The 22,717-nt window shown below is 39.6% G+C and overlaps 2 long non-coding RNA genes across 4 annotated transcripts; both read left to right on the forward strand.

The window, feature by feature from the left end:
• Positions 1-14,104: 14,104 nt before the first annotated feature.
• On the forward strand, positions 14,105-17,008 carry LOC131017647 (uncharacterized). 3 transcript variants are annotated; one of them, XR_009099738.1, is made up of 3 exons: positions 14,144-14,900; positions 16,166-16,228; positions 16,699-17,008. It is a non-coding gene; the product is annotated as an uncharacterized LOC131017647 (long non-coding RNA). The 3 variants fall into 3 exon arrangements; XR_009099736.1 differs by having other exon boundaries at positions 14,164-14,900; positions 16,171-16,228; XR_009099737.1 differs by having other exon boundaries at positions 14,105-14,900; positions 16,171-17,008.
• Positions 17,009-17,604: 596 nt separating this feature from the next.
• Positions 17,605-19,110, forward strand: LOC131017677 (uncharacterized). The gene is made up of 2 exons (XR_009099774.1): positions 17,605-18,437; positions 18,538-19,110. It is a non-coding gene; the product is annotated as an uncharacterized LOC131017677 (long non-coding RNA).
• Positions 19,111-22,717: the final 3,607 nt, after the last annotated feature.

Genomic DNA, 22,717 nt, shown 5'->3' on the forward strand with positions numbered 1-22,717 from the left:
AATGCATTAAGTATGAATACGTAGGAGTTTTGTATATTTTACGTTCGGAGCCCCTTGCTACCTTATAATTCCACCAAATTATAGGAATATGCATCGCACACGTTAGGAATAACACAATTCATGAAAATGTACATGAGATTTCTGATAGTGTAAGGAGGCATTTATCATTGAAGATTAGCCTAATAGGTCAAAAATAATGTAGGCTAATTTATTATTCCCTTCTACCGCAAAAAGTATGTCACAATTGACATTTTGGGCGTCCGCAAAGAGTATGTCACTTTCCTTTTTAGTACATGCATATGGTCCCACATCTTTTCCTGATCATCCATCCTTACAAATACCCCTTACTTACAAAAAAACTCCCTCCGTCCACGAAAGAACTTCCTATCTTTTCTTTTTGGGACGTCCACAAAAGAACTTCCTACCTATTTTTGGACTATACCCCACCACTTATAATCCTCTTACTTTTCACTTTTCACAACTCTCAATATTAATTATAACACATTTTCACCACTCCCAATACACTCAACTACCTTTTATTCACTCTCAATACACTCAATAATATTTTTTCTTAAAACCTGTGCCACTCCCTCCTAGGAAGTTCTTTCATGGACGGAGGGAGTATTAAACTTCATAATTCTTAATATAAAAAATTAATTAGATTTCAATATTCGCAAACCTAAATAAAAATATAGATGTTCTTTAAATAAATTAATTCTTCAATTGAATTTGGACATATAAAATAAATAAAATGATAATTAAATGTATTTTAAATAAATAAGATATATAATTAAATTTTGTCATATAAAATAAAGAAAATGATATTAATCTATGTATTTCTTCAATTTAATTAGATCGTGTAAAATAAATTTAAATAAATCTTCATTTCCACATTAATATGATAATGATATATCTATACTAATAGAAAAAGAGGCTAAGGCAGTCTAAGGACAACTTGTGGATTGCCAATTTTACCCTTACTACATATTTTATTTTAAAATTATTTTATATATTATATGTATTTATAAAAATATATTAATTCATTACATATTGCACTAAATCTATGTAATATATATCTATAGCTATTGATTGGGCTTATAAATAAATATATCCATCGAATAAATTATCTAACAAAAGTAATGAATTAATAATTTCTTTGAGATAATAAATTATCAAATAAAATAACATTAATCATGTGATATATATCTATAGCTATTGATAAGGCTTATAGATAAATATATCCATTCAATAAATTATCTAATAAAAGTAATAAATTAATAGATTTTTTAAAATAATAGATTATCAAATAAAATAACTATAGTTACACGTACAACGTACGTTCTTTCTGCTAGTCTAAATAAAAGGTTTAATCTCCATTCATATATTATCTTATCATTGTTACTACATTAATATTTTATTGAACTTATCCAGAGAATATCTAGATAAAAGGTGGTTATTAAATTTCACATTAAATTTATATTAAACTTCATAATTCATAATCTATTATCTATATACATAAAAGGTTGTTATTAAATTTCAGCAAACTTGCAAACCAACACTTGTAGATATTTTTCAAATAAATAGGTTCTTCAATTGAATTTGATAATATAAAATAAATAAAATGATACAAATATATTTTCAAATTAATGTAGAATATAGAAATATTCTAGAATATTCAAGGTTAGGAAGTCTTAAGTAGAATCTAGATTAATATTAAATTTTAGATTCATATGAGGATCTAGTGAGTTCTATCCACACCTATAAATAGGAGTTTGTACAATTTGTAATCAAGCAAGAGAAGCTAACAAGCTAATAAGAAAAACACCTTATTAAATACACTCTATAGCCTTCTTGGAGACAAGAGCTCCTCTCTAAAATTCATTTCTATATTCTACACACACTACACACACAATATTAATCTTCACCACTTCTCTAAATCACTCACCACACTCCAACCACCATATAATCACCTCCATTTTCTAACAAACTTTAAATTAATTGTTTGATGTCTTCTTCGGGTTTTTTTTTTCCCCTCCTTATTTCAGTGTTAAGCTCCTTTATAATTATGTCCTTTTCGCCACAAATTTGTATAAAATTTTGAGATGAATTGGAAATTCTATGGAACGCTGCATCACGCTCTGTAATACCCCGTTTTCCTCGAGCTAAGTTTAGAATAATTTTGAACTTAGAATTAAGATGATTCACGCCGGATCGAGAAAAAAAAAAAAGAATTTACAAAAGCATTTGTAAATTTAGTAGTTAAATTTATATGCATTGCATATTTATTTAATTAAGCATTCAAGCATTTATGTGTGTTGAGATTTAATTTCTCAATTTGGGCCTTATGTTTTAATTACATTGAGTAATAAAAATGAAAGCCCAACCCATCTTCACATCAAGCCCAACCCATCTTCACCAAGATATTTTTCCACCACAACCGCCTCACTATTTCTCCCTCTTCAAATATACATCTCCTCCGCTGCTGCACCAAATCATTCTCTCTCAAATCACTCATTTCTCTCTCTCGTTTTCTTCCGGACTGAGCTTCAAACGCCGAGCTTCAACAACAGCAGCCCAGCGATTTCAAGCAGCTGACCATCGAAATTTGATCAAACTCTAAAGGTTTCACCTTTAACTCCCCTGCTTCTTCACTTCACTTTTCGATCTTTAAACCCAAATTCATGTTCATGTTTTTGTGTGTTTATATATTTTTGTTGCATAACTGTTAAAAGAAAATAAAGGTAGAGTCTTGATTTAAGCTACTAGTCGAGCCTTGAGTGTGTTGTTTTTCAGGTTGGCTGGCCGGTGCTGACGGGACGGAGCGGAGGCTAGGATTCAATATTCTATTAAGACTTCCGCTGCAACGCTAGCTTTCAACTGTCTTTTGTTTTATCAACTTAAGACCTTCATGTTCAATATTAAATGATATCCCTGATCGAGTTTAGACTCTAAACTCCTAGATTTATGCTAATGAATGTCGGTTGTCAGAAGCATGAAACAAAACTTGTGATCCAAAGGGGACTAGCCCGACTTGTCATCTTATTCGGGTTTTAACAAGGTTGTTTCTTGTTTATTTCTATGAATTATTCACACCTCGATTATATTTATTCATTCACGAATTGGGGTGTGACAGAGTGGTATCAGAGCATAAGTTTTCTTTCATGTCTCTGATAACCATAAAGCTTTTTGATGTCGAGTCTAGAATAGTATCTCTAGACTTCTAATAATGTCAGTAGCCCTCAGCTCGCCGTCACACTGCCGCAACCAAGGTACGACAATAGTTTCAAAAAATATATACATATGTATTTCAGATGTTACGAAAGTTTTCAAGAAAATGTGCGCCTTATGTTTATGATGCTATGTGAATTGCTTACCGCTTTCCATATGCTATAAGTTATGAATTGCTAATCGCGTTCATATTGTTATTTTGGGTCTCCGACCCATATAACCAGCTAAGTATCATGTTTGGGACAACCCGAGCCCTTAACGATAAGATAAGCAAGTATCGTGTTAGGGACTACCTGAACCCTTAACGATAGTTTCGTATTTGGGACAACCCGAGCCCTTAACGAATCAATGAATGTATGGTCGAGTTAGATTCCTTGAATCTTTCCGGCACAAGCAAAGTTTTCATGAAAGGGACTTTAAATGTCCATATATGTTAAGGTTGCAAAAGAAACAGAAGTATGTATGTATATATGTATGTATGTAAGTATGTATGTATGAATGAATGAATGAGAAAGCTTTATGTTGTCGTTTTAGGCTAGCTGCCTATACGATTAGAAGGATGTGTCCTCTTATAAACCGTTTGAGTACCACCAAAGAATGCCTTGAGAATGTTAGTCGTGATAGCACCGCTTGATCGATTTAAGTAAGGATTGGTAAAATAGAAATGTTTAACATAGATATGTTACAACATAGAGGCAATGCCTTAAGACTAAGGATTCACTTGAGCTATTTCAATAGCGGTGAGATTAAGATTTTCACATAAGAACTTATGTTGCTTATGATTATGATGTTAGTCGTGATAGCTTTGCTAGAATGGCATAGAATGGACTTTCATGGTATCAGTGACTTATGATGAAGTGCTTATTAGTAAGTATGTTAAGTTAGAAGTTTGAAAAGAGCCTTACATGAATAAGAAGTTGACATGATTGGGGGCGAAGATCCCATTTGACTGAGTGATTCGTTTTGTTGGGTTTGGCCAGCCCACATGACTAAGATCTCGGTGATTGTCAATTAAGATTTTTTATCTCAAGGAAGAGCATCATCCCAATATATAGACTCGCACTATATAGTTCTCACAATAGTTTTGGTAATCAAAGCGATTTTTGGAATCCCAAGCGAAGAACTGGAGCAGATAGTAAGTATGATGAAGTTTTCAACCAGCTGTCAATATGTGGTCCACATTGTGGACAATAATGAGAAAATGAGTTTACATGGCAGAAGGAGTGCCATTAAGCTTTGAAGTGAAAGTTACCAAGATGATGAGAAAAGTTTGATGTTAGAATTCCTTAGTCAATCTAAGAAGGAGACTTAGGACGAAGGAAACAATTAAGGAAGTTCAACTGATTTGAGAGTACAAAGATATTTTTCCCAATGAATTACCAAATTTTCACCAGACCTAGTTTCATGCAACATAGTATGTCACTATGGGGAGCACTAATTCAAGATGTCAAAAGAAAAGATGATACACTAAGGATGTGTATTGATTATAAGAAGTTGAAGCAAGCTCATAAGAATAGATATTCTCTTCCGAGGATAGACGACCTGTTTGATCAGTTGAGAGGAGCCGGTATGTTTTCCAGGATTGACCTAAGATTTGGTTACCACCAACTCAGGATGAAAAGAGAAGACATCCCAAAGACAGCGTTTCGAACGCGTTACGGATATTACGAGTTCGCCGTGATGCCTTTTGGATTAACGAATGCCCCAGCCGTTTTCATGGACCTAATGAACAGAGTATTCCACTAGTATCTTGATAGTTTTGTCTTAGTGTTTATTGACGACATCCTCATATACTCTAAGACCGGAGAACAACATGAAGAGCACTTACGCATCATACCTAAAACCCTGCCCAATGAGAGATGGTTTACCAAATTCAACAAGCGTGAATTTGGGTTAAAGGAAGTTATGTTTCTCGGTCACATAGTGTTGACTGAAGGAATCAAAGTAGACCCCGCCAAGGTCGAAGCAGTCAAGGAATGGAAGGCACCATCAAACGACAATGAGATCAGAAGTTTTCTCAGTCTAGCAGGTTATTACAGAAGTTTCATCGAAGAATTCTTGAAATTGGCTAGGCCAATGACTCAGCTTTTGAGAAAAGGGACTAAGCATGTTTGGTCCGAAGCTTGTAAACCAAGTTTTAAGGAACTCAAGACTAGGCTGACTACTGCACCAGTGTTAGCAATACCAGAAAAGAATGAAGAATTCGTGGTGTACACTAATGCCTCGAAATTAGGATTGGGTTGCGTGTTGATGCAAAATCAGAAAGTGATAGCATACGCATCTCGTCAATTGAAGACTATAAGTTGGCTCTGCCACCAAGTATTGTGGACGTATACAATACGTATTGCATCTCGCAATTAAGAAAACATGTGATTAAGCAAGATAAAGTAGTCCTAGCCAGGACCTAAGTTATGAAGAAAAATCAGTCTAGATACTTGATCGCAAGGTTCAAGTTTTACGAGACAATAATATTGTTCTCGTCAAGAAATGAAACTATCACAGGATGGAAAAGGCCACAAAAGAGTTGAATGAAACGAACGACTAGTATCACAAGCTAGAATACCAGATATGTAATTCCGATGACGGAATTTTTATAAGGAGAGAGGGATGTAATACCCCGTTTTCCTCGAGCTAAGTTTAGAATAATTTTGAACTTAGAATTAAGATGATTCACGCCGGATAGAGAAAAAAAAGAATTTATTTTAATTCCAACAAAAATGATTTACAAAAGCATTTGTAAATTTAGTAATTAAATTTATATGCATTGCATATTTATTTAATTAAGCATTCAAGCATTTATGTGTGTTGAGATTTAATTTCTCAATTTGGGCCTTATGTTTTAATTACATTGAGTAATAAAAATGAAAGCCCAACCCATCTTCACCAAGTTATTTTTCCACCACAACCGCCTCACTATTTCTCCCTCTTCAAATATACATCTCCTCCGCTGCTGCACCAAATCCTTCTCTCTCAAATCACTCACTTCTCTATCTCGTTTTCTCCCGGACTGAGCTTCAAATGCCGAGCTTCAACAACAGCAGCCCATCGATTTCAAGCAGCTGACCATCGAAATTTGATCAAACTCTAAAGGTTTCACCTTTAACTCCCCTGCTTCTTCACTTCACTTTTCGATCTTTAAACCCAAATTCATGTTCATGTTTTTGTGTGTTTATATATTTTTGTTGCATAACTGTTAAAAGAAAAGAAAGGTAGGGTCTTGATGTAATACCCCGTTTCCTCGAGCTAAGTTTAGAATAATTTTGAACTTAGATTTAAGATGATTCACGCCGGATTGAGGAAAAAGAATTTATTTTAATTCCAACAAAAAAATGATTTACAAAAGCATTTGTAAATTTAGTAATTAAATTTATATGCATTGCATATTTGTTTAATTAAGCATTCAAACATTTTATGAGTGGACTTTAATTTTTTTGGGCCTTAAGCTTTTAATTTCTTTCAAGAAAAGAATGAGAGCCCAACCTATCATCTTCCATCAAGCCCAACCCACTTTGAATCCTTGATATTTTCTCCACTCCACCGCCTCATTTTTTCTCCCTCTTCAAATATCTATCTCCTCTCTCATTCACTCACTTCTCTCTCTCTCGTTTCCACCCGAAGAGAACTTCAAGAATAGCAGCAACCATAGCTCGATTCACACAGCAGCTCAGCAGATTCAAGCCAAGGTTTCACCTTTAACTCCCCTGTTTCTTCACTTCACTTATCGATTTTAAAAACCCAAATTAATGTTCATGTTTTTGTGTGTATATATGTTTTTGCTGCACATTTTTGAAAAAATAGATAAAGGTAGAGTCTTATTTTCATGCTTGCATACTTTGGGTGTCTGTGTTAAAAAAAAGAAAGAAAGGTAGAATTTTTGTGAAATTTTGGGTGGTTCAGTCAAGTTTTGGATGAGAGTTGAAGGTAGCGGCCGTGGCTTGCTGCGGTCGCCGGAAACAGAAGGAGGTGACGGCACTTCGCCGTTGCCAAGGAGGTGATCGGCGTGAGCTGTACTGGTGGGCTGAGGAAGAGAGAGTCGTGAGGTGCAGGAAGATGACAGCAGTGCAGGGAGATAAGTGCAGAGCAGAGCTGGAGGTGCAGAGCAGAGCTGAAGTGCAGAGCTAACCGGCAGAGCTGAAGTGCAGAGCTGACCAGTAGAGCTGAAGTGCAGAGCTGACCGGCAGAGCTGATGTGCAGAGCTAACCGGCAGAGCTGAAGTGCAGAGCTGAAGTGCAGAGCTGACCGGCAGAGCTGAAGTGCAGAGCTAACCGGCAGAGCTGAAGTGCAGAGCTGACTAACAGAGCTAAAGAGCAGAGCTGACTAGCAGAGCTGACCAGCAGAGCTGACTAGCAAAGCTAAAAGAGCAGCTAAAGAGCAGAGCTGACTAGCAGAGATGACTAGCAGAGCTAAAAGAGCAGAGTTGACTAGCAGAGCTGACTAGCAGAGCTATCTAGGAGAGCTAAAATCGCAGAGCAGAGGAACGGAGTAGAGCACTTGTGTATTTTAAGTATGAAATGATTCATGCATTGCATCATGATTTAATTGGTTTTTATAATTCCAATTACAAAAGAAAGATGAGTAAGAATATTGTTGGTGTTCTTAACTCAAGAGAAATGTTTTCAATTATTTTATTCATTAAATTTTGAAAACCCGGCTAAGTGAATCATAGAATGTTAAGCACTTTACCGTGACTTGTGTTCAGATTTAAAGAGACCTATTGAGAATAGATTTCTTGTAGGCCTTGAACATCAGGAGGATTAGCACTGGTATTCCGATTCAGAGATAAGTTAAACGACAGGCTTTGCCTAAAAAGGTGGGCTTATTTTTCCAAATGTATGATTTAGCTATTGAGCTTAAATGTTCGTGAAATATAAACTATTTATCCAATAAAATGTTTTTTGAGCACTTTGCTCTGTTTAAGGCTCGCCACAACGTATCAATTGAGGTTCTCTTATAGCCTAACACGTTATTTGAGAATTGTATACACCGTTAGCTGACTTGGTAGGTTTATCTCCATCGGGCACTAACTAAGAGGCGTTATAAGGGTACTTACTGGATGTGTTCCGAAGCATGTAATGTAAGGGTCTGTCTGGGTAGCATCCCGAGATCAAAAGTAAACTTGTCTGGGTTACGCCCTCAATTCAAGTAAATGGGAGAAATGTATCCGTCGGTGGCTAAAAGGTCTGGGATCATAGCAAGTAACAGAAATGAGTGTGACAACTGCGCGCAAATTAAGTATATATATAAAATGAAATGTTTCAACATGCTTAGAAGTTCTTTCACTTTAAAAACCTTCTAAGTCATGTCAAGTATGATTGGATAAACTGTTCTTCAGATTATGAAATGTTTCAAAAGTTGCAGCCCACTAAGTACATTAGTACTTAGCCCAAATATCTTCAAATATTTTTCAGGTTAACGGCTGGTGCTGACGGGGCGAGCTGAGGCTAGAGTTCAACTCCTTATTTTGACTTCCGCTGTAGAACTAGCCAGTATATGTCTTTTGTTTTCCTTAACTTAAGACCTTTATATTGTGACTTTAAACAATATCTTTTGTTGAGTCGAAACTTTTAATTCGCCAGTATTTCATTCTATAAAGTTGGTTATCTGAAGCATGACACTAAACTTGTGATCCTGAAGTTGTTATGTTTGTTGATGGATTCGTATCATTTCACAAGGTTTTTCCCTTGTTCATTTTAAATGATGAGTCATACCCCAGTTATAGTTATTATTTCAAGAATTGGGGTGTGACAGAGTGGTATCAGAGCATAAGTTTTCTTTCATGTCTTTGATAACCAAAAGCTTCTAATGTTGAGTCTAGATTAGTGCTTCTAGACTCCTAAGAAAGTTGTTGAACCTCATCTCGCCGTCACACTGCCGCAAGAAAAGGTATGATTTAAAAGTTTCAAAGTTATTATATATTTTGAAAGTTTTCAAGAAGTGCGCGCTTTCAATGAATGATGCTATGTGAATTAATGCTTACCGCTTTCCGTATGATATAAGTTATGAATTGCTAATCGCTTTCATATTGTTATTTTGAGTCTTCGACTCATATAACCAAGTTAATATCGTGTTAGGGACTACCCGAACCCTTAACGATAGTGTCATGTTTGGGACTACCCGAATCCATAACGACTCAATGAATGTTATTTCGTGTTTGGGACTACCGAGCCCTTAACAAACTAATGATAAACGGTCGAGTTAGATTCCTTGAATCTTTCCGGCAAAAGCAAAGTTTTTAAGGAATGGGACATTTATTGTCCACGTGTTTAAAGGTTTCAAAAGAAGCAAACAAATGAATGAACGAATGAGAAAGTTTATGTTATCGTTTTAGGTTCACTGCCTATACGATCAGAATGATGGGAACTCTTACATACTGTTTGAGTGCCACCCAAGAATTCCTTGGGAATGTTAGTCGTGATAGCTCCGCTTGATCGATTTAAGTAAGGATTGGTAAGATAGAGACGTTTAACATAGATATGTTATAACGTAGAAGCAATGAGATGAGATTAAGGATTCACTTGAGTATTCCACCAAGATAGATCAGTTTCCACATAAAGTTAGCCTTTCACAGGGTTACACTATAGAAGCGATATACCTTGTGTATATCTATGTATGTATACTTGTATGCATGCATGCGGAATGATTCTCACTTTTGTGTTGATATCGTCCGTAAATCAGAATGGAAGGCGCTCCGAGAGGACGCGGTAGGGGACGAGGACGTGGTCGCGGACGCGGCAGGGAATTCGTCCCTGAACAGCCTATCCCTCAAGTAGCACCAGAGCGTACTGGTGAGGAAAAGTTTCGTAAGGAAAAACAGCCAACGTTTGATGGTCTGGGTGATCCCACAGACGCCGAGAAATGGGTCAGAGCAGTGGAGCGAATCTTCAGCTACATCCGTTGCGAAGATGAGGATAAAGTAACTTGAGCCTACCAACTGGTGGACGAAGCCGACTTCTGGTGGGAGTCGGTGAGGCGCACAATGACTAAGGAACAGTGGGAAAATTTCACTTGGGAAGATTTTAAGAATGAGTTGTATGAGAAGTACATACTGGGATGCTATAGATAGAAGAAACAGAACGAGTTTTGGAATTTGAAGCAGAGGGCTGGGACAGTGACTGAGTATGACAGGGCTTTCAAACAGCTGTCACGATATGCACCAATGTTAGTGGATACTGATGAGAAGCGCGCAGAGAAATTCAGGAATGGACTTCGCCACGAGATCTCGATCTCCCTAGCAAGTCAGGGAGGTCTCACTTATGCACAAACTCTGAGCAGGGCTCTTACCATTGAGTCATTGCTACCAAGGGAGAAGGGAAAGGCTCCTGGACAGTCTGGATTTGTACCACCTCAAGATGGTGGTAAAGGAAAAAGGAAATGGAATGAGAGAACGGGTGGAAACCTTGGAAATGGAAATGGAAATGGATATGGGAAGAAACCGTGGGCTGTAAACTAAAATCAGAATCAGCCTCAGAACCAACAGCATCAGGCTATTATTAAAACACCTTGCCCGATGTGTCAGAAACTCCATCTGGGAGAATGCCTGAGATGAGTGAACGTCTGCTTTGCCTGCGGAGAAACTGGGCACTATGCTCCGGTATGTCCAAGGAAGAGAGGAAGAGCACCGCAACAGCCACAGAACCAGGGATGTGGAGGACATCGGGGGCCGCCCCAAAATGCTAGGGCACATGATATGCCCTTAACCAAAACCAAGCAGCGGGAAACCAAGGAAACTTGGCAGGTATGATTAATGTCTTTGACGTGCCGATAATAGCTTTGTTTGATACTGGAGCGTCCCACTCTTTCATTTCACATGTTGCTTGTAAGAGATTAGCACTAACTCCACAATTAGCTGAGACAACTTTAGAGGTTAGCACCCCTGGTGGTGGAAGATTGGCTGTTAAGGACGTTATTTCGAACTTAGAGCTGAACATAGGTGCTGAAACGTTTAAGGCAGAATTGTATGTCATCGCTATAATAGATTTTGACATGATCCTAGGGATGGACTGGCTTACTCAAGTCGGTGCCACGATACTGTGTGATTTCAGCAATGAAGGCCACAAAGATGATAAGGAAGGGAGAATGTCAGGCTTTCCTAGTCAGTTTGACAGGAGAACGTGAAGCAGAGAAAATAATCGAAGAGGTTCCAGTGGTACGAGACTTCAAAGATATTTTTCCCGAAGAATTACCCGGTTTGCCACCAGACCGACAACTAGAATTCACGGTAGATCTAGAACCTGGAGCAGCGCCAGTATCCAAGGCACCTTACAGAATGGCTCCGCTGGAGTTACAAGAATTGAAAGTGCAACTACAAGGATTGTTGGACCTAGGTTTCATACGACCTAGCGTATCACCGTGGGGTGTGACAAACATGGATTTCATACCTCAATATCGCATGAATTGTTGTCATTTTCCCCCATAAATTGATTGCTAATATGTGTTTGTATCCCAATTTTGAGTTTTATGAAGTTTTGATTGCTTGGTATAGTTTTTGAGTATTTTCAGGAAAAATCAAGAGTTAATTGGAGAATTGTGAGGACATAGAATCGAAGTACGTCTCGAGAAGAATCCATGAGCGTGAACGGCGCCCAAATCAGAGCTCGGACGAGGGAGAACAGAGCTGACAAAGTCAGCCGGGCATAGGAGGTCGCGGCCGCGCGCGGGCGAGCGTCCGTGGGAACACCATTTCCCGCGGTCACCAACCACGGCCGCGGGAGGGACCGCAGGCATCGTCCTCCAGCTCCCGCGCACCCCCGCGGCCACGGGCTGGGACCGCGGGTTCCCTGAGCATCCCCCCACGTTTGCAGACCGCGGGCGCGGACCGAGACCGCGGGAAAAGGGCGGGGCTTCCCCCAAGTGGGCCCCAGTCATGATTTTGAGCCCTTAAACCCCATTTTCCCCCCATTCCTCATATCATTCATCCTCCCCAACATTCAATACACTCTCCTACCTCCATACCCAACCCTAGCTTCCATAACTTCACTCAACCACCAAGATTTGAAGAAAGCATTGAAGAGGAGAGAAGATTGAAGCAAGCTTTTCGATAGGATTTGTTCATTCTTTCTCTCTCTTTCATTTATGTTTCCCTTTATTTTAGGTATGTTATTTGTAAGCATGATAGGCTAAAATCCCCCATTGGTTTGAGGGTTAGGCTAGTAAAAGAGAATCATACCTTAAAGTCGGATTGAAGATGCAAATTGAAGGGAGAATGGAGTAATTTTCGTGGGTGTGTGAGTAGAGAGTGAAAAATGAGAAGAAAGGGGTAAAAGAGGTTAAAAAGAAGAGTCAAACATGGTCAAACCCGGGCCAGGAGGCCCGTGGTCCCGCCCACGGCCGCGGGTGATGACCGCGGGGGTTCCCTGGACTCGTGAACAACGCCCGCGGTCCCACCCCGCGGCCGCGGTTGATGACCGCGGGTGCCCTGGGCGTGCCCCTTGTCCGAAAATCCGAATTTTAAGCGTTTTTTTTGCTCTTCTTCTTCTTTTTTTTTTAAATAAAGGGAATTAAAAACACAAATCAAAAGAAACCCACACACATATATAAATATATACATAGATGAATATATAAATACCTATGTATGTGCGTGTTTATTGAACTTGCAAAAATTAAAAGATACCTTGTTGGGGTGCCTCCCATCTAGCGCTTAGTTTAACGTCGTGAGCTCGACGTCTTTATGATGGTGTCATGTCCTTGGTTTGGCGAGAATGATGACGGACACTTCTTCTCGTGGCTCGGCTCGAAAGTATGCCTTGATGCGTTGTCCATTCACCACAAAGGTGCGTCCGTCGTTGCCCTTCAATTCAATGGCTCAATTGGAGGAGACTTTGTTGATGAGGAATGGGCCCGACCATTTTGACTTGAGCTTTCCCGGAAAGAGTGAAAGGCGGGAATTGAAAAGAAGGACCTCATCCCCGGGTGCAAATTCCCGTTTGTGGATCATCTTATCATGGAACCTCTTGGTCCTTTCTTTGTAGAGGCTTGAGCTTGCAAATGCCTCACTTCGAAATTCATCCAACTCATTGAGTTGAAAGACTCTAGCTTGGCCCGCCTTCTTGAAATCAAAATTGAGCTTTGTGACCGCCCAAAATGCCTTATGCTCTAACTCCACGGGGAGGTGACATGACTTTCGTATACAAGTTGGTATGGTGACATGCCAAGCAGCGTCTTGTACGCCGTTCGATAAGCCCAAAGTGCGTCATCAAGCAAGAGAGACCAATCCTTCCGGCTCCCATTCACCGTCTTCTCTAGTACTTGTTTAATCTCCCAGTTTGCCAACTCGGTTTGACCATTTGCTTGGGGATGATAAGCCGTTGTCACCCTATGCTTCACCCCGTACTTTTTTAGAAGGCCTTCCATCCACTTGTTGCAAAAGTGGGATCCTCTATCGCTTATCAAGGCCCTTGGAATTCCATGCCTTGTCAAGATATTCTTTTGGAGGAACTTTATCACCACTTTGGAGTCATTGGTTTGAGTAGGAATTGCTTCCACCCATCTTGAAACATACTCCACGGCCAATAAAATGTATTGAAAGCCGAAAGACATTGGGAAGGGGCCCACAAAATCTATGCCCCATACGTCAAAGAGCTCAACTTCAATCACATTGCTAAGGGGCATCTCGTGCTTCTTTGAAATTCCTCCCATTCTTTGGCATTGATCACAACTCAAAATAAATGAGTGACAATCCTTGAAGATAGTCGGCCAATAGAAGCCACTTTGAAGCACCTTAAAAGCGGTTCGGTTGGTGCCAAAGTGCCCTCCACTTGGAGAAGAATGACATTCCCTCATAATAGCTCCCCATTCCTCTTCGGGTACTGTAACACCCAGCATTTTCATTACAGTATATATTATTAATATTATTTTCTATTTTCTATTATCTAAAAGAAGAAAGAGAAGTAGAATCACAGAGATGAGATGAGATATTATTATAATATCCTGAGCTTTTAATTTGCATCCTTTGTTAATTTTATTCTTTGAAGCAACTTTATAATTCCTAGTTAAAGGGATTATTCTATTATTTTCATAGATGAGAATGGTGAGAAATAAGAAATATTATTAGTCGACTTGTTGCTCGACTAATTGAAGTGACAGATTTTATTTAATTATTTATCTATGAACTTTCTTATTTTAATAGTGATGATTTATTACTAAACAATGAATTTGAGATTTGAATTTAAATTCTTACTAGTCTGAGTAAATTTAGTATATATATTAAGAATTGTATTATATTTTATGGAGTGTATAATAATTTATTAATTTAGATAGCTATCAAATACTACTTGAGCTTGGAGCACAAGTTTCGTGAGTCATGTTAGTGTAGAGAATTGCTTTTTATTTTTATTTGATCTAATTTTAGGGGCCATAAAATAAGGCTTATAGGAAAGGCCAAGTTTTCCTCTTATTCTTTATTTCTCCTACAAGCCCCAAATGGGCCGATCAATGAGGGAACCAAAATTGGTTTCAAGTTAAATTCTCATCTCAACAAATGAGTTTTAAATTGTTAATTGCAACTCCCAAGTAAGAGGCTATATATATATTCTTTACATTTAAAGGAAACTCATTTCCTTCTTCTTCCATTAACTGTCGAGTTTTTTCCCCAAAAGCAGAATCACCATTTTCTTCCTTCAAGTTCAATTCGGAGAGAAATTTCATATAGTAGCTGCAATACTTTGATAATAAAGGTGAATTTCTTTGATCCTCTGTTATCTCTGCGATTTTAGCTTGAAGAAAATTTATTCTTTTAATTCTAGGGTTTTCGAAAATTTGGGAGTTTTATGCTAGAGTTGAAGTATGATCTTAATATTGAGATATATTAAGTTTTTGATGATCCTAAGCATGGTTATGGTGGCTAATTGTGTTAATTCTTACTTGATTTTAATTTTGCTCAAGTTAGTTTGAACCCTAGGTTAGAGTTTGAGAGTTATGATTGTGTTCTTGAATAATTGAGTTCATATATGTGTTTTTGAGCTGGAATTATGTCATATATGAATAAATTATGAGTCTACACCACATAGTTTGTGAGATTGACTTTGTTAGTTTAAGTGGATTTGGGAATTCTTGATGTAAGATAGCTACATGTTTGAAGCTTGTATAATTGTACTCTTTGAGTTGTAAAATGAGATTATATGATAATAATTGGAGGATATTAAGCATGCTACTATATGTTGATGTGTTGAACATGAATTAAGTTAAGCTAAAGCATGCTAATGTGTATGAAGATGATGTATTTGAGTTCCTATAGCTGTTATTTGAGGAAAATATGAATGATATGTCAATGAGCATTGCTGTCAGTTTTCGGGTTGGACAGAACAGTATGTTTCGGGGTACTTTTGATGATGTTTTCGTAGTCCAAATAACTTGAAATTTTTACCGTAATAACTTCATCATGTGTAGTCGTTCTCTGCAAAATTTCAGCTAAATCCGAGACCATTAGATATGCTAAATTATTTTCTGAAATGTACTGCGCGAAGCAGTGAAGTTCAGTGGCAGATTCTGCCTTCTGTGATATAACTTCGCATACACTTGATGTATTGTATTTTTGTAACTTTCCAATAAAAATAGACTTTGAGTGATTTCTAAAAATGTAAAGTTTGTATTTTTCTTTAAAGAGGATGATTTTATATGATATTTCAAAGTTGAGATTCATATATGATTACATATTTGAGATTTCTTACTTGAGCAAGTTATTAGTAGAACTATGCTAAGTGATTGATGTTTAGTTATTAATTGTAAGCTAATCTATATAGAATGGATTAGTTTACTCTTAAGCTTTTCTCAATTTGAGATATCCCAAGAGATGTGATGTTACCATTTGCTTTTAGCTAAGTCCATATAAGTAGAATACTCAAATTAGAGGATGTAACTTTCAAGTGATAGAAGTTTCATTCAAGATTTACTTTCTATTTACTTACTTATTATCCAATCTTACGTGGGAACCTCATTATAGTGAAGGTTCGAGTGGCAGTGTAGAATGAACAAGCAAAGACTTCTATTTCATTAAGCATATCAGGTGGGCTTACTAACTCAAGAAGTAAAGATGCATTCTTTATTATATAAAGTTTGAGTGTATGCATTTATTTTCCAATTATTGACTTGCCAATATTTGAGATTTGTATGATACCATCTACATAGAAGAACGAATTCGGGTCCTGAGCGAGTCAGGATTTGTGTACACACAGTTGACCTTTGTGTTAGCTTGTCATCGTGTTTGAGAAGGAGGCCTACTTCTCAACACTCAGAGTTATATGATGCGTAGATATGGTACATACATGTTAATTGTCTGCAGACGTATATGATGTTATGATGATTATAGAGAAGTTTTATAGTTTTGCATACACAGGTTATTTAAATAAAACTCCTGTGTGATGTTTGAGATGGCAAGTTCAATATATAGCTCTAAGAGCAAGCTTTAAAGTTATTTCGGCATGACCACTGAGTGCTTTTTGGTACTCAGCCCTGCGTATGTTTCTAAATATGCAGGTTAAGCTGTGATGCGGATGGAAGCGAGCAGAGCAAAGTCATGTTGTTAATGTATTAAATTAGGCTCAGGATTTCATGTCCTCATACATGTAATCCACTTGAGTTGTTTCCGCTGAAGCACTTAATGTACTTTACTTTATTGATGTGTTGTAGAGATTTTAAACCAATAGCTTCGAGAATTATATCACTTAGACAACTTGTCGTTGTGTTATTGTAAGTTGTCTACTCGTGAATTTTAAAAGTGATTGTATATGATTACCAGACATTATGGTAAAGTATTGCTTAAGCAGGATAATTATTTTTATTGAAACCTTTTATTTTCCATTTTCTTTCTCTGTTTCCCGGTCACACATTTCCCCGGCTTAACTATACACTAGCTTAGGTCAGGCTGTGACAGGTACACACCACCGGAAGATGGTGTCGGCACATCTTCGATACAAGAACGGCTCATCCCATAAGAATAACTTCGCATCATGAAAGAATTTTTTCCTTTGGTAACTACTCAACTCGGGCGGTGGATGAATGCCGGATGCAAGATAGTTGACATAATCCGCATACCATGGTGATGAGGACTGAAATATGCACCAGCGCTGTGCACTATATAATGGGAACATTTCTATTTATGCTTATGATTAGTATTATTATTATTAAGCTAACCAGTGTAGGTTTAATTGAAGATTTGGGATAATAAAATGAATAATAGAGCTTCCGGCGTAGTCAAGCAAGCATAGGCGATTCAGACCAAGGTCAATGTATTAAAGGGGCTTAAGCCCAGTTATCTTAGTAAATGGGCTTGAGGCCCTAGGGCTTATTTACATGCTTATAAATAGGGCCTTGGGGGCATAGATTAGGGGATCATCATCTCATTATTCATTCATCTCCCGTAAAATGTAATACTCTCTCGATTATAGTGAAAAACCCCCAAAACCCCCGTGGACGTAGGTCTTCTCGACCGAACCACGTAAATCCAGTGTCGTTTACTGCTTTTTAGTTTAGGTGTTGGTTTCTCGTTTCACCAACTGGCGCCGTCTGTGGGAAAGGATCGGAGCTACGTCGTGAGTTCCGACGAGCTTACAAAAAATTGGGGAAGTTACTGTTTATCACGGATTACTGTTCATCAAATTTTTTTGGGGAAATTAGGAATTTGGGGTTACTGCTCATCAACAGGGATGATCGGTGGGTTCTTCCCCAATAAAGGAAAAGTCACTGAAAAATCTCAGATTATCCTCCGATCTGAATTCATTTTTGGGAGAGAGGTTGTTCTTCCAATTTCTAATTTCCAGATCGGGTTCTAGCTCTTTCTCTCTCCAAAAGGGTGGTTTTCTCTCCATACTGTTCTCGCCAGATCGATGGGCAACACCCGTCACCGCTGCCTCGTCTGAGCTGAAAAGATTAGGGAAAATTCCGATCCGAGTTCTCGAAAAATATCGCCCCAAATCCACTAAACCCTTAGTCCTATTCTCAATTTCTGATATATTTTAGGGATCCTGATTTTTTCTCTTTCGTTTGCTTACTGCGCTTACAATCGCTGATGATTTTGTTTAAATTCTTATGCAAGGACATGTATGCACTCGCGGGAATTAAGGAGCGAAGAAGGACAGGGTTTCACCGGTGGCGCAGCCAGCGCCGCCGCCTCTCGCCTCGTCGCTGCTCTGCTCGGCAGCGCAGCTAGCGCCGCCGCTTCTCACCTCGTCGTTGCTCTGCTCGGCAGCGCAGCTAGCGCCGCCGCCTCTCGCCTTGTCGCTGCTTTGCTCTCTGATCTCTGCTCTCTTATTTTAATTTAATACGCTTATTCTTCTTACCAATTTCTCATGGTCTCGTTTTAATTTTTGGTACAAGGGTATATCAACACCAAGATGTTGAGCAAAGTTTGGGTAATGACGGCTCTAGGTGGGGTCTCTTGACACAAGGGGAGATTTACACAACATATTCCTATTTGCAGCTCTGTGTCGGAGAACTCAGCAACGGGGATGGAGTGTAAAAACTAGCAGCTCTGCTCTCTGCAAAGGGGGATGTGGCAGTTCTGGATTTATTCTAGTTGACAGGGGAGCATTCGGCAGCCCTGCTCTTAGTTCATGGGGTTCTCTCAGCGCAAACACGCTCCAGCCCCGTAAGCTACAAAGGCGGGAGGTAGGGGAAAGATGTCATCTATCTACGATGAGCAATCACACATAACAATGGGCTAAGAAATAGCCACGATTCCTCTGCTAAGTTGCCACCTTCTGCCATCATACATAATTTTGAGTTGAGGGATTGGGAGAATCTGCTAAGACAATTGCATATTTGACAAAACAAAAGAAAAAAAAAAGGGCATTGGATTTTGAATCTAATTTTTTGGGCACAGAACGTGAAAGGGGTAATTGTATTATTATGAATATTAAATTTGGTCTTCAACTTGATGACTTTGAGGTGTGTGCTTGGTTGTCAATTTTATGCTATTGAGTATTTTTCCCCAGCTAATTGGAATATTGATATGGGCGAGTAACTTGCATTTTTATAATGGTTGGAAGGGGTGATTTATTATTGGATACAATAATTCTTGATTTATTATTGAATATTAAATCATGATTTATATGATCTTTGATGGGATTTGAAAATTTGAATGAATTCATCGGTATATGAATATGGGAATCAAGTTGTGGCCATGGATTATATAATCTAGGGTTCCAATTCTCTTTGCAGCCCTGTCTTACAGGGGCTTTCATATTTGTACTAATATCTGTGCCTAAGAGATCTTGTAGCACAGGGAAATTAAATTTGGGAAAGCTTTGAACAAAATATGGGAACCGCCATAACGTGAAAACGGTAAACCACTTGTAAGTGGTAATTCAGGTACTTCGCTGAACTTTATCTCGTGGAAGCATGTGAGCATGTTGGGGGAATATTATGCTTTATCACTAAGCAATATTATGATCTTAGGGTATTATTTCTGTTCAACCGTAAGCCACGAAAGTTGGTTGCACCCCCGGGTCTTCCATGCTCCGTGCAGGGTATTATTTCTGTTCAACCGTAAGCCACGAAAGTTGGTTGCACCCCCCGGGTCTTCCATGCTCCGTGCAGGGTATTATTTCTGTTCAATCGTAAGCCGCGAAAGTTGGTTGCACCCCCCGGGTCCTCCATGCTCCGCGCAGAGGTCACTATTTAATCGTAAGCCGCGAAAGTTGGTTGCACCCCCCGGGTCCTCCATGCTCCGCGCAGAGTGTTCAAGCTCGGATGGGAAGCAGCAAATGAATGCTTGGATGGGAAGCAGCGAAGGAATGCTTGGATGGGAAGCAGCAGCGAAATCCTCGCCAGAGGAATCGGCGAAATCCTCGCCAGAGGAGTCAGCAAAATCCTCGTCAGAGGAGTCAGCGAAGTCCTCGCCAGAGGAATCAGCGAAGTCCTCGCCAGAGGAATCAGCGAAGTCCTCGTCAGAGGAATCAGCGAAGACCCCGCCAGAGGAATCATCGAAGTCCTTGTCAGAGGAATCAGCGAAGACCCCGCCAGAGGAATCAGCGAAGTCCTCGTCAGAGGAATCAGCGAAATCCTTGCCAGAGGAATCAGCCCAATGCTCCACCACCGTCCGTGATCCCAATGCTCCGCTACCGTCCGTGGTCCCAATGCTCTGCCACCGTCCGTGATCCCAATGCTCTGCCACCGTCCGTGATCCCAATGCCCTGCCACCGTCCGTGGTCCCAATGCTCTGCCACCGTCCGTGATCCCAATGCTCCGCTACCGTCCGTGGTCCCAATGCTCTGCCACCGTCCGTGATCCCAATGCTCCGCTACCGTCCGTGATCCCAATGCTCTACCACCGTCCGTGATCCCAATGCTCTGCCACCGTCCGTGATCCCAATGCTCTGCCACCGTCCGTGATTTCAATGCTCTGCCGGTATTTCAATCCCCTGCCGGGATTTCAATGCTCTGCCGGGATTTCAATCCTCTGTCGGGATTTCAATGCTCTGCCGGGATTTCAATCCTATGCTGGGATTTCAATCCTCTGTCGGGATTTCAATGCTCTGCCGGGATTTCAATGCCCCGCCGGGATTTCAATCCTCTGCCGCCGGGATTTCAATGCTCTGACCGGGCTGCTCTGACGGGAATTTCTCTGATCTGATATGCTTTTTTCTGTTCTGATCGGGCTGGGGTACTTCTCTGCTCTGACCGGGCTGGGGTACTTCTCTGCTCTGACCGGGCTGGGGTATTTCTCTGCTCTGACCGGGCTGCTCTGATGGGAATTTCTCTGATCTGATAGGCATTTCTCTGCTCTGACCGGGCTAGGCATTTTTCTGCTCTGATCGGGCTGGGGTATTTCTCTGTTCTACTCTACGGGCTACACTATTTTGCGTCTCTGCTCTATGGGCTGTTTTGATCTATTCTAATCGCTGCTCAGTGAGGAATAAGCCGCCTCTTGGGCGTGCCACTGTTATCTATTGGTCTTCTCACGCGCTCAACAACAGGGTATATTGTTCAGACTCGATAAATATTTATGACGGGTTTTCTCACATGATCAGAGTATCATATTTCTCAACTTCGACATGGATCTCCCTATGTTATTCGGGTATTCTTGCAACGGTCTTCTGATTCATCCATCACAAAGCATTTATATTGCTTATCCATGCAAAGTATTCAATATGGGGTATTCTCAGCGCTAGTCTTCTTATGCGCCCAAAGAAATGGAAATTATTTATCTTTGTCAACATTCAACAAACAAGAAGGAAATCTAACTTGGAACTACTTCCAAGGTCAAGGGGAAAATGCTTATCTTTGCTTTCTTATAATATTAAAACTCTTATGTCTTCATGATTTGCAGGGATTAAGGAAAACAGCACAGCGCTGGCTTTAACAATACTTGGCTGGCTGAACACGAAGAATACCCGGTTCAACCAGACCAGGGGGGAGTAGCTGATGAGGACTGAAATATGCACCAGCGCTGTGCACTATATAATGGGAACATTTCTATTTATGCTTATGATTAGTATTATTATTATTAAGCTAACCAGTGCAGGTTTAATTGAAGATTTGGGATAATAAAATGAATAATAGAGCTTCCGGCGTAGTCAAGCAAGCATAGGCGATTCAGACCAAGGTCAATGTATTAAAGGGGCTTGAGGCCCTAGGGCTTATTTACATGCTTATAAATAGGGCCTTGGGGGCATAGATTAGGGGATCATCATCTCATTATTCATTCATCTCCCGTAAAATGTAATACTCTCTCGATTATAGTGAAAAACCCCCAAAACCCCCGTGGACGTAGGTCTTCTCGACCGAACCACGTAAATCCGGTGTCGTTTACTGCTTTTTAGTTTAGGTGTTGGTTTCTCGTTTCACCACATGGGATGTGGGCCTTGACTTGCAAGATTTGCTCATCGGGAAAGTTCTCATTGATGGGCACATTTGCATTTTTCCCTTCCACGGGATTCTCAAGTCTTGAAAGATGATCCGCCACAACATTTTCACATCCTCTCCTATCTCGGATTTCAATATTAAACTCTTGAAGGAGGAGGATCCACCTTATCAACCTCGGCTTGGCATCTTTCTTCTCAAACAAATACCGGATGGCCGCATGGTCGGTGTGAACAATGGATTTTTTGCCAATGAGGTAGGAGTGGAATTTGTTGAAGGCATACACAACCGCCAAAAGTTCTTTTTCCGTGACGGTGTAGTTTGATTGAGCCTTATCTAAAGTCCTACTAGCGTAGTAGATGACTCTAAATAGCTTGTCTTTCTTTTGCCCCAACACGGCCCCGACGGCTATATCACTTGCGTCACACATGAGCTCAAATGGTTGTGACCAATCCGGTGTGATCAAGACGGGGGCACTCACCAAAGCCTTTTAGAGTTTCTCAAAGGCCACCAAACAATCTTTATCAAAGTTGAACTTTGCATCTTTTTCAAGAATGTGGCACAAGGGTTTGGTGATCTTTGAGAAATCTTGGATGAATCTTCTATAGAACCCGGCAAGCCCAAGGAAGCTCCTCACGACCTTCTCATTGGATGGTGGTGGAAGCTTCTCAATAGCCACTATCTTTGCTCGATCC

Source organism: Salvia miltiorrhiza, chromosome 3, assembly GCF_028751815.1.
Source record: "Salvia miltiorrhiza cultivar Shanhuang (shh) chromosome 3, IMPLAD_Smil_shh, whole genome shotgun sequence".
NCBI lineage: Eukaryota > Viridiplantae > Streptophyta > Magnoliopsida > Lamiales > Lamiaceae > Salvia > Salvia miltiorrhiza.